Genomic DNA, 13,393 nt, shown 5'->3' on the forward strand with positions numbered 1-13,393 from the left:
ATTCACTGCTATAATCTCTTTTAAACAAACACATTCATTAACTGCACTGATTTGAAGATGCCGGTGTTGGACTGGGGTATACAAAGTTAAAAATCACACAACACCAGGTTATAGTCCAACAGGTTTAATTGGAAGCACTAGCTTTCGGAGCGACGCTCCTTCATCAGGTGATAGTGGAGGGCTCGATCATAACACATAATTTATAGCAAAAATTTAGTGTGGTGTAACTGAAATTATACATTGAAAAATTGATTGTCCGTTGAGTTTTTCATCTGTTTGAATACCATGATAGTTTCACTTCTTTCATGTGTAAATCACAAAACTTTTTTTTAAAAAAAGGTTGCATTCTCAGGTTAGCTGTTAACAATGTAACTTTTTTAAAAAAATGTAACTTCTAAAAAAAGGTTTTGTGATTCCCATTAAACCTGTTGGACTTTAACCTGGTGCTGTGTGATTATTAACAGCACTGCTCGGCTGATCATAGCTACTTTCTAATCGACTTGCTCGGAGATACTGCTATACATCTCTGGGTACCAGGTGGGACTTGAACCTGGCTTTCCTCTCTGGTTTAAAGATGAGGACGCTACCGCCGCTCCACAAGAGCCCTTCTTGAAGTGACCGTATTTCTTTATGTGGGTTACCTGATAAAATGACTCTAATTGAAGGAACTTCAACAGCAATCCGTCAGAACTCTGTTTTCGTTCAAGATCAACTGATCGGCGGTATTTGCAATTCCTCCCTCCCATTTATTCCTTGCTTATTTATTATTGCTGGGGTGCTTTTTAAAAAAAAACCTTCTATCTTGTAAACTGATACTAATATTTGTGCAAGTCTCTGCCACCTCCTTTCCGATTATTAATTCCCCAGTCCCATCCTCTCAAAATTTAACTGAACTGCCTCTTCCTTCTTATATGCACATAGAAGCCCTTACTCTCTGGTTTGGTAGATTGTTGATAGTTTTCTCTCAAATTCTAATCGTCTCATTTATCAGACAGCCTTAGCGCTTAAAAAAAAATTCCGAACTTCTGGCCTGATTTATTTTATATCAGTAGTGTTACACTCCTGATCGTTCAGTTTGACACCACTCTTAATCAGCTTATTTCACCACAGACCTTTTTTTTTGCAGATTTTCATTATGTTTGAGTGCTCCCACATTATACACATGTGTACCCATAGCTTAGTTTTACGAACAGAGGGCATTGGGTGACATCAGGTCTTATGAAATGCAATGGATATCCGGAAGCAGAAAATATGGGACAGTGTGCTAAATTTTAAAGGTAATGCTTGGATGTCCGAGCTTGGGCTCAAATATGGGACTGCTTCTTGAAAAGCAAGGTATGTGGTCCCACTACACGCTGCCCTATTCTGGTCGAGAGTGTGGTGCTGGAAAAGCGCAGCAGGTCAGGCAGCTTCCGAGGAGCGGGAGAGTCGACGTTTCGGGCAGAAGGTCTTCTTCAGGAATGTTGAAGAATCGACCGTACTTCATCAGGAATGTGAAAAGTTGATTCTCCCGCTCCTCAGATGCTGCCTGACCTGCTGCGCTTTTCCAGCAACACACTCTCGACTCTGATCTCCAGCATCTGCAGTGCTCACTTTTCCCCGCTGCTCTATTATGGGCCTTGCACAGCTAACAATCCATCCACATCCAAACTCGCCCAGGTTCACATTTGTCCTGCTCTCTTTTATACATTCCTGCACTATTGTCCAACTTTTTGGTCACAGAACCTCCTGCCTCAGTGCTTGAAATCGCTCTGCCTAAAACCCTCTTCATTTTTCTTTAAACAGCTTGCAACAGTCCTAGATCTTGTACGATAGCTCAGTAACTATACCATTATTTGCACTATTATTTTTCTTCTTCCACCCCACCCCACACCATCTTTGTTTATCCCGGCATGATCACTGTAGCTTCTTGCTTTTGAAGAAGTTCTCAGCAGCAGTTTCTAGTTTCTGAACTTTCATGTTATAAAGCAAGCTAACCCCAAAAATAGTGTGCAAGAGCACAGATTGATGTGGTGCGCAAGTCACAAAGACAACACAATCATCTTTTTTCCACCTTTCAGCTTTGCTTCAGAAATGCTCCAATGGTGTTCAAACTTTAAAAGGTTTCTGTCAAACATATGTTTCAACACTACATACATTAAATGTAACAAGAATTAGAAAAGGCAACTTAATCCGAAAAGATCTATTTTTGATTTCACACATTAAATGAGACAGCCTACCACGTGGTGCAAAGTCATCTTACCCTTTTGGTCAAATGCATTTACTGTAATGACTGTACTGTAGAGAAATCAGTTGAGAAAACTCATTGCGTTTTCAATTCTGGTTTTCTCTAATCTAACCATATTGAGTAGTACCCGTCTGGTTTGTTTTGAATTGATAACATATTTGACAACTGTAATATCTTGAACATAAGATGTACCTTCATGCAAATTGTGCGTCCTTCAAACGATCAGGCTGCTCCCCGGAGTGTAAGAGTGAAAGTATCTCTTTGGATTTGGTTACAGGGCTGCATCAGCAAAGCACTGGAAGATGTAAAAAATAACATTCCCGTTTAAGCCTGGACTTAAACGTTATTTTTGTTCATCATAATATTGCTGAAAAAGGCACATTTAGTCATAATGTTTCACTTTGCTCTCATTGGGAGAAAGCAATGTAAGGAAAGCCAAGATGTGTGAGAGGATGACTGATCGGCAAGTGGCCTCTGATTGGTAGAAGTGTTGCCATGCAGAATGAACAGCTTTGTTTAAATTTTAACCCAAGCAGGGTTCTCACTGATGGGTCAAAGCACTGCCTCTAGAAATGAACAAGCAAATGACTGTCACCTATTTGATTTTGTTTTGCAATAATATATTTTAATCATAAACAAAAATATTTATATCTACACACCGGTTTCTAAAGCAATTCTGTACAGGCTTGGCATAAGAAGAAAAACATTGAATCTTACATTACACCATGCAAGCACATGAATATGCAAGGAATGGAGGGATATGGACTAAGGGCTAGCAGAAGGGATTACTTTAATTTGGTGTCATGTTCGCCACAACATAGTGGGCTGAAGGGCCTGATCCTGTACTGTGCTGTTCCACATTTTGACTATGTAGTTGCAAAGGCCCAACCACAGTTTTTACTTATGCAGGACATGATTTGGAACAGGGACATTGTGTGTACATGTTCTTTCTGTACACAAAGAGCTTACATATGTATCTTACATATTGCATTAATAACATAATTCACTTGACATAAGAGTCATAAACATTCTTTAGTTCTGAAGAAAACTCATACTGTACATAGAACATTAACCTTGTTTCCCTCTCCACAGATGCAGTCAGAACTGTTGACATTCTCTGTGTTTGTTTAGTACTTTAGAGGTTTATTTCTTAGTATGGTACTCAGTTTTATCTTTGCTATTAAACAGTTGCATTCAATAATTTATCATTTGTTTGTAGTGCCCATGATCTCACACTAATTATCATTTTATGTACATTTTAGGGTAATGTTAGATAATGAAAGAACTATATACACATTGCAAGTTGTTGGGTAAATGTTCAATTTGAAGTAAACTGCAATTGTAATGGACTGATGGCAGTCTCTTTTCTCCAGTCCTGTAGTGACTTTCTAATACTTCGATTAGATGTTAGATTACCTACAGTGTGGAAACAGGCCCTTCAGCCCAACAAGTCCACACCGACCCTCCGAAGAGTAACACACCCAGTCCCACTTCCCTCTGACTAATGCACCTAACACTATGGGCAACTTAGCATGGCCAATTCACCTGACCTGCACATCTTTGGACTGTGGGAGAAAACCCATGCAAACACAGAACATGCAAACTCTACACAGACAGTTGCCCAAGGTTGGAATCGAACCTGGGACCCTGAGCCACCATGCTGCCCGCACTAAGGTGCATTTGAGATTGGTGGCAATATGCCTTCCTTCATAAATTATTTGATTAAATGAATATATAACCAAACATCCATAAAATATAGCATAGATACACTCATTGAATTAACCTGAATATATGAGGAAATCTACACACAGCACTAACTTTTAGCAGCATTGTTCCAATTTTTTGCATTAGTTATTGAACTTGCCAAAGCTTTCCTCAAGATTTTGAGATAACTAAAAAAAGTAAACTGAGAAGAAACAGTATTTGCTACCAATTCAATCTTAACCTTTTATATATATATATACCACAATCTTATCATGCCAATTTATAATATTGAACAATTAGGATGATTAAGACTTGAGTTGTTTTGAGAGCTTTTAAACGTATGGTCAGTAAAGGTTAAAAAGTAAATGAATATTAGAATTTTTACTGAATTTATTTTAAATATATTGATAACTCCTGATAGTTAATTAAATCTTCTCTAGCCCATCAAACTCTAAAAACATTTTTAAAATAGTTCAACAAAATGTAACAATGAACTGGCTGTGCAGTTTTATTATTGAAATAATAAACAATTATTGGTTTGAGATATCTTTTCAAATTCATTATCAATAGTTTATTTGGTATAAAGAAGTATCCTTACCTACTCTTACCAGAAAGAACAACATGTAAATCAGTCTTTATTAATTGCCTTTATAAATTTTATTATTTAAGTTTGGCTATTGGAGATAAATATCATTCAAGAGCTAATGAGCTATAATTAACCAAATTCATAGTCTACTTTCAGATCATAGTTATTATGTAAAACATTTTCCAGCTCAACAGAAAGATAATGCAATGTTACCATAAGAGACAGGAACAGCAGCAGGCCATTCAGCCCCTCAAGCTGTGACTGCACTATTCAATAGAATTATAGCTGATTCAACATCCCTCATGTCCACTTTCTATGCTCTGCCTGTAACCCTTGATTTTCCTCCTGATCAACAATCTAACTCGCTCTGATAAAGAGTCATCTAGACTCCAAATGTTAGCTTTCTTTCTCTCTGTGGCTGCTGCCTGACCTGCTGTGATTTCTAGCACTTTTTTTGTTTCAGTACAGATTCAGCATCTGCAGTAATTTACCCCAACAATTTATCTATCTCAGCCTTAAACACACACAAGGACTCTGCTTCCACAGTTCTCTGTAGCAAGGAATTTCCAAGTTTCACAACCATCTGTGAGAAATAATTCCTCCTTATTTCAGTCTTAAATTGGTGCCCCTAAATTCTGAAACTATACCCGCTGGTCCTAAACTCTCCCATGAGGTGAAGCATTCTCTCAGCATTTGCCCTGTGAAGCCCCTTAACAATCCAATATTTTTCAATGAGACCACACCTCATTCTTCGAAATTCCAGGGAGTAGAATCTCATCCTTTGTTCAGAAGACAATCCCTCCATACTGGGGATAATCCTATTGAACCTTCGCTGAAATGCCTCCAATGAAATAATACCTTTGCTTAAATAAGGGATCAAACTAACTTTTAGTATGCCAGATGTGGTGTCACCAACACCTTGTACAGCTGCAATATGACTTCCCTACCCTAATGCTTAAAGTGCCTTGAAATAGGGGCCAACATTCCATTAACCTTCCTGGTAACTTGCTGTATCTGTGTGCTGGCTTTCTGTGTTTTATGTGCAAGTCCCTCCAAGTCCCTGTGTGCTACACCTTACTTCTTTTCATTTGTACTCCATTCTTTTGTTTTGCCTTCCAAAAAGAACAACTTCACATTTCCCACATCATACTGCATGTGCCAACGTTTTGCCCAGTTACTTAACCTATAGATAGTTCTCTGTAAACTGTGTGCACCCCTCTTACAACCTGTCTTCCTGTCTATTTTTGCATCACCAACAAATTTGGCTGCAGCACGTTGACATTAGAAATCATCACATTCAAAGGGGGTAAATGGAATTTAGAGTGGGGAAAGGCATTGGTGGGAGTAAGAAGACTCTCCATTTCTGAGGAGACTAGCTAGTGGGCTAACTGGTATTTCCCATCTGCATTTTGTGACATGTATGGGCAGGTATAGGTTAGTTGAACTTTAGGATTCAAAGAATCAGCACTTTGAAAGGAGAAAAATCACTCACTGCAATGTCTGTGTTCCTTGAAAAATTGAATAATTAACAAAATTACTTGGGTCTGACATTTGCTGCATCTACAGTTTCCTCTCAATGACTCAGAAATGTTTTATACAAAAAGGAAGAAATGTTATAAACTTGTGCTTCACAACCTACCCTGATTGGGTATAACCAGACTAACTGTTGGAAGCCTAATACAGGAATATTTTCTACTCCTGCATGATCAGTTTCTTAAGGTTTTTTTAGTTCACATAATTTTACCTGAACAAATATTAGCAATAAAGCTTTTTTATTATTTTGTTACAGCCATTCATTCAAACCAGAAAAAAATCCACACAGCAATTTTAAATCAAATTTAAAGTTGAAAATGTTATGTATCAGTTTGCTTACTTAGTTCCTCATTTCTTCTTTCATTATTTCAATGTTAATTTTTTTCTTTAAAACCCATCTGGTTCACTATTCATTCTCCTTTAAGGAAGAAAACTGCCATCCTTATTTGGTCTGACCTACATGTGACTCCAGATCCACAGCAATGTGGTTGATTCATAACTGGCCTCTGGGCAATTAGTGTGGTTCCTAAATGCTGCCTAGCCAATGATGTCCAAATTCTAGTAACAAATTAAAAATAACCTGATCTATTCTAAACATCTTAACTTAATTTTTGTTTTAACAGCAACTAATGATCTGGAGAAATTAGTTTGAATCCCACAATGATAGCTGAGGGAATTTAAATTCAATTAGTTTAATAAATCTAGAATTAAAAAGAGTGAGTATCTGTAATTGTGACCATATAACTTCTGGCTTATTACAGAAAATCTGAAGGTTAACTAAAGCTGCTCAGGAAAAGAGATCTGCCAGCTTTCCCCATCTGGTCTAAATGTGACTGAATGTGATTCTTCACTACCTTTTGAAATTCGGCTTTATCAAACCACTGTGCAAATGTCAAATTAGAATAAAACAGGATAACCACATAGTACCAATGGAAGTACTGGACAACGTAAAACCATACCCAGTCCAGTTGATGCTGCAAGGTTTTTGATCTAAACATGGACAAAAGGCTGAACTCAAGTGAGAGTGACTGCTCTTAAATTGAGGCATTGTTTAACTGTGGTGTGAAATCCAGGAGCTCTAGTAAAGTTGAAGTCAATAAGAGTGTGGGGAAGTACCAAATGGCTGGAATCACATCTAGCACTGTTGAAGATGGTTGTGATTTTTGGAGGCAAGTTATCTCAATATCAGGACTTCGCTGGAGAGTACTTCAGTGTGGTGTCTGAACCTGAAGCACTTTCAACTGCTTCATCATTGATTTCCTCTGTCATAACTTCAGAAGTGGGTTGTGATCACTAATGATTGCATAATAGTATGACCGCAACTCATCAGATATTGAAGCAGTCTCTATTATATGCAGCAGGACATGAAAAACATTCAGATTGGGCTGACAACAGGTTCATAACATACATGCCACACAAGTGCCAGGCAATGACCATCTCCAGGGATGAGATTCTAACCTTTTCCTCTTGGCATTCAATGGTATAAGAATTACTGAATGCCGCACCATTAATATACTGGAGATTACCACTGACCAGAAATTTAACTGAACCATCCCCTTGTGCCACAAGAGCAAGCAAGACACTGGGAATCCTACATTGAGTAAATCACTTTTTGATTCCCTGCTGTGTCCTCTATCTGCAAGGCACAAATCAGGGGTGTGTGGAATCCTCTTCACTTTCCTGGATGCGAACAGCTCCAGCAAGAAGTTCAACACATGCAAGTCAAATCAGCATGGTGGGAATCCCATCCACCACCTTCAATGTTCAATCTTTGGCATACAGTGACAATTGTCCATATAATCTACTTCATATAGTGCAGCAATTTGCCAAGAATCCTTTCATCTTCCACACCCATGATCTCTGGCAACTAGAAGAACACACAGAAACACCATCACTTGCAAATTTCAAATCAAGTTGAGTACAATCCTTACATGGAACGAGATCTTCATTCCTTTACTGCTGCTGGAGCAAATTCATCAACTCCCTCCTTCACATGTACCCACATCACATGTCGATTAGCATTTCAAGACACAAATTTGCCACCATTTTCTCAAGAGGAATTCAAGATAGTCAACGAATGCTGATCTTAACAGTGACATCCACATCCCATGAATAGATGGTAGAATTTCTTATTTTTAAATTTCATTTCAGCAGTTTTTTTTTTAGTCTGCAGCTCGGTTACTTGGAAGAAGGGCAAATTTCCAGCAAAATGTAAGAGTAAATTTTATGTCTAATCTTGTCACAATATAACCATGTGCAGTTCAATATTTATGGGAAATGTCTAAACAAAATGTATTCATCGACAGTAAGCACATTCTGACAGCTTATGAACAGTTGAACATGTTCCACTGCTGGATTATGGAAAAAGAGTAAAAATAGAATATGTTTGTAATGTTTCAACATATTAATAGTTAATAGATATAACGGTAAAACATAATTAATGCCTTTTGAGTTCTTTATTTGTCTTATGACATTCGGATTTTGACTATTTGATTACTTCTTTCAAAGTTTATTATACATTTGTAGTATTTGGATTACTATAGTATGCAAATTACATTTGTAATTTTGAATCACTTTTACTGAGAATTTATGGACATTTGTAGACCAGGAATTGCTGGTGTGCTGGTTGATTCTACATTGTAGAGGACCCGTAGATAGTTATTTAGAGTTTGGAGTATGTGCAAATCAATTAGGAAATCATAAGCTAGTGTCAATTTTATGTTGAAGGAGTTTCCTGCACATGATTGCATAATGCTACTAGTGACCTTTGTGGAGTTGCTTGCAGTTAGGCGGAGAAACAAGTGTGTACAAAGCAAGACAGAATGGATGAAAGATCCGGAAGTGATTGAGGAGTGAGACAGCAGACAGCAGGGAAGGATGACAGAGCAAATAGATAGGGTTACAGCGCCACCTCTGGATCAACTGGAATAGGAAATATCATAACTGTATTGTTCACAATTTTAATATCAAGAAAGCAAGAATTTACATTTATACATTGTTTTGCTGGACATCTCAGAGTGCTTTACAGAGAACAAGGTACTTTGTGAAATGTAGTCAATTTGCATGCACGTTGTCCCTCAAACAGCAATACTGTTTGGATAAAGAGCTTTCAGAATTTTGATTGAAGAATAAAAATTTAACCATACAGCAGAATAATTCCTCTTTCAGTTTTGTCACATGCTCTTTCACATTCATCTTAGAGGGAAGATAACATCTTGGTTTATGTTTTATTCAAGAAATTGCACTTCTGACAGTACAATAATAATTCAGCAAAGCACAATTCCCTGGTGAAGGAGTTGAATACACAATCACCTGTTTGGGTCACAACAGATCCAAACTGAACTTTAGATTCATCTTATATTTGTTTTTTTGGATTTAGATGGAACTGCCAGTGGCCAAACTGAACGATTCATCTTTGCGAAGAATTTGCTGTAACACTGTTCTTGAAGTATATGGTAGAAATCTGGTAATGCCCCGATCCCCAGGGTAGTTAGTATCAATGTTAAACTTCCTAGTAATGTACTGCTAATTATTTAGTGTTAAATCTGCAAATGATTAATAACTGTGATATAAACCGTTAGCCATGAGATCATCTGACATCAATTACGTGCTGATATTTACATAGGGAGAATAATAAGAAGGATCATATCAAAACAACTCAATACACTTACCAAAATCATGGAAATAAGAAAACCCTGCTCATGAGTGGACTGCATGGTGTGTATTTCTTGATAGGTATGAATTTAGCTGGTATCTATCACACCAGCAATATTGATTTGCCTAGGTATCCTGAGTTAGAGAGAAAAAGTCATATAGTGTTTCCACTGCTGATTACTATATTGATCGGCTGTTGTTATCTGTGGTGGAACAGTCTAAATAGGTTTAACCACAAAGAAAGGCAATGTGAGTAGACTGCTGAAGGGCACATTTTGCCTGCCTAAAGAATCGCAGCCTGCTATAAACCTATGGCAACAGCAGCAGAGAGGAAACATATCTAAAAGCAGATAGTTACATTGGAGTGCATGCAAGACTCTAATTGCACAGACAATGGAGGTCAGATAGAAGTTAAAAACCCTCAATACTCACTATCACCTCATATCTTCAATGGTAAGACTATCTCATAATGTAACTGAGCATATATCTACGCATAATAGAGCCTTAAAAGATCACATGCTGATACCCTGCTGTTTAATATTGAAGCAATCTAATTTTATTGCCATGCCTATTACCTTAACACTTTCACCTAATCCTTATAATTCCACCTGTAGTCAATGGGCCCATCATTTGCCAAGAAGAAAAATAGATTTTGTTTACATCAGCTATTCACTAGATGGTAAAACTAATAACACAGTTTAAAACAGCATTCAACATCAGGCTTCTACAAATATTCAAAAGTCGCTTGAGATTGAAACAAAATGATGGTATCACTTGAATCTTTTGTTGAAGTTACAGCCAATTTGAATTTGCCCAATACCTGTTGCCCCATACACCAGAGAAAGCATTACGTGCTGCAACAATAGTGTTCCCTCCCAGCTGGGGAACACTTCAGTGGTCTAGGACATTCGACCTTGGATCTTCGGGTGACAATCCTCCAAGGCAGACTTTGGGACAGGCAACAGCGAAAAGTGGCCGAGCAGAGGCTGATAGCTAAGTTCGGTACACATAGGGAGGGCCTCAACCAGGACCTTGGGTTTATGTCATACTACAGGTGACCACTATTATCTCACACACACACAACCCACCACCCAGACACACACACACACACACACACACACACACATACACATATATGTTTGTGGGGTGAATTTGTACTTGCAGAGTTACATTGTACTCTGCTCAAAAACTACATGAATCCATGTAAGACTGTTAACTCAGTTTTTACATTAGAATCAGTCTCAACATTATGGCAGAGACAGGGAACACGGGAGCTAACACCTTCAACATCTTAACATCTTATCTGAGCTGACACCAATTATTACAGTTAACCTGAGAATGTAACTTTTGAAAAGAGTTTTGTGATTTATACATGAAAGAAGTGAAACTATCACGGTCATGCTAACAGATGAAAGACTTAACAAACAATCAAGTATTTTTCAATGTATTATTTCAGTTACATCACACTGTAAACTTTTGCTATAAATTCTGTGTCTTACAATTGTTTACGCCCCACAACCACCTAATAAAGGAGCAGCACTTTTGTGCTTCCAATTAAACTTTTTGGACTGTAACCTGGTGTTGTGTGATTTTTAACTTTGTACACCCCAGTCCAATACCGACATCTCCAAATCACAACAATAGGTGATGTTGTATGGTGTTTCTTTAAGATGAATTAAATAATTCCTGGTACAAACTGGTTAATTCATTTCTTGCTGGTCACAGAATATTAAGAATATCACTGTTTTCAATCTTTCTAAGTAAACTATTCAAATTTCAAAAGAGCTTTCTTCTGAGTACAAATGGTGAGAAAATTCTGTGATGAATTTTACATGTGACAGTCACATGTCTGTGCATGTGTTTGAACAGTAGATGATTTGCCAAGATTGTATAAAGCACAGTGAAATCATCACAGGCCAGTAAAACAGCAAAATCGCTGGAAAGCTGAAATTTAGATTCACTATAAAATATGTCCTAGTTTGTTTCAGTTCTGCAGATCTTGTACTTCAATGCTAGAATTTTGAAACAAAATTACAGGACAACAATATTTGCTTTACAAGAAAGATCCACATTTGTTTTAAAGTTGCTGCTCCTATCTCATAAATGGCAACACAACAGTATAATGGTTAACATTGATGCCTCACAGTGGCAGGGATCTAGATTTGATTCCAGCCTTGGGTAACTGCCTGTTTGGAATGTGCATGTTCTCCCTTTGTCTGCTCTGTTTCCACCAGGTGCTCTGGTTTCCTCCCACAGTCCAAGGATGTGTAGGTTAGGTGGATTGGCCATGCTAAATTGCCCATAGTATCCAGGGATGTGCAGCCGAGGTTCGCGATGGTAAATGCAGGGTTATGAAAGTGGATATGGTTAGGACCCTCTTTACAGGTTTGGTGCAGACATGATGTGCTCAGTAGCCACTGTAGCCACTATCTGCACCATAGGTATTCTATGATATCTCATTTTACAGCTACATTAACATTTTGTATTGAAAGTTGATGCTTAGCAAGATAAGCAGTTTATGGTGAGATGTGACACTGTTAATGAGAGATTGTGTGTTCAAATCTGACAAGAGCAAGTTTTAAAATTTAATTCAACCAAATTTTTAACCTACAACAGAGCATAAAAACATGAAACTACCAGGTTATTTTAAAATTTGGTTCCTTAATAGAGCTTATTTATCCTTTCTTTGGTTTGCTTGTTAATATTTTCTGAAGTGACCTTCTGCTTTAACCAATTTCTAAGAAGAATATGGAAAAGATGGAGCTAGTGACAATGAGCCATTATTTAACTTTACACTATTATTGAAGAGCCATCTTTTCTAAAACCACAATATCTGAAGCTGAAAATCCACCAACACCTTTTCAAGATCACAAGATGGAAGGGCAAACTAGCCTGCATCACCCACTTATGAAAAAGTAAAAAAAAAATTCCATTACAATTTGCGGTTTGAGACAGAGTTAAAAATAGTGATCCAGTATTGCAGCTAATGTAAATGAACTAAGCACAGAGGGTAACTCTGCTGAAATTATCAGAATTCTCAGCACACCAGACTGCCATTTTCATCTGAAAGGCAATAAATTCTGAGGAAGAAACTGTGCATTTTACCAGGATAGATTTTTATCTTTAAGCATTCACAGGATGTGGGTGTCACTGGCTAGGCCAGCATTCATTGCCCATTTCCAATTACCTAGAGGGGAATTGAAAGTCAGCCATATTGCTGTGGATCTGGAGTCACATGTAGAACATACCAAGCAAGCAGGGTAGATTTCCTTCCCTGAAGGGAAGTAGGACCCAGATGGGGTTTTCTGACGATCAAAAATGGTTTCATGATCATCAGTAGATCCTTAATTCCATATTTTGTTTTTATTGAATTCAAATCCCGCTATCTGCCATGATAGAATTGAAGTCAGGTGCCAGACTATCAACTGAGTTTCTGGATTAATACTCCAATGATAATAACACTAGGCTATTACTTCCCCTATTAGGTTTAGTAAAGAAAATAACTCATTTACCATTAATTATTTGCACGTGTACAAATTGTCAAGGCTAATTGCTAAATTGTCAATATTTCTGAGGTAATTTGTTTGTAGAGTTGAATTTCTTTATGCACTTTTTAGCTATCGTTCTTCCTCACCTGTTTACTAAATTCAGAAGTAGCTTGGAGTGCTTTAACTTAAAAAGAACACTAT

The 13,393-nt window shown here is 37.6% G+C and overlaps 1 long non-coding RNA gene across 1 annotated transcript in view; it reads right to left on the reverse strand.

Moving 5' to 3' along the window:
- The window catches only part of LOC140491885 (uncharacterized), a 58,255-nt gene that overhangs the window by 19,320 nt on the left and 25,542 nt on the right, over window positions 1-13,393 (reverse strand). Inside the window, exon 2 of the long non-coding RNA XR_011963447.1 lies at window positions 2,420-2,522. This is a non-coding gene — a long non-coding RNA (uncharacterized lncRNA). The remainder of the gene's footprint in view (window positions 1-2,419; window positions 2,523-13,393) is intronic.

Source organism: Chiloscyllium punctatum, chromosome 2 (assembly GCF_047496795.1).
Source record: "Chiloscyllium punctatum isolate Juve2018m chromosome 2, sChiPun1.3, whole genome shotgun sequence".
Classification (NCBI taxonomy): Eukaryota; Metazoa; Chordata; class Chondrichthyes; order Orectolobiformes; family Hemiscylliidae; genus Chiloscyllium; species Chiloscyllium punctatum.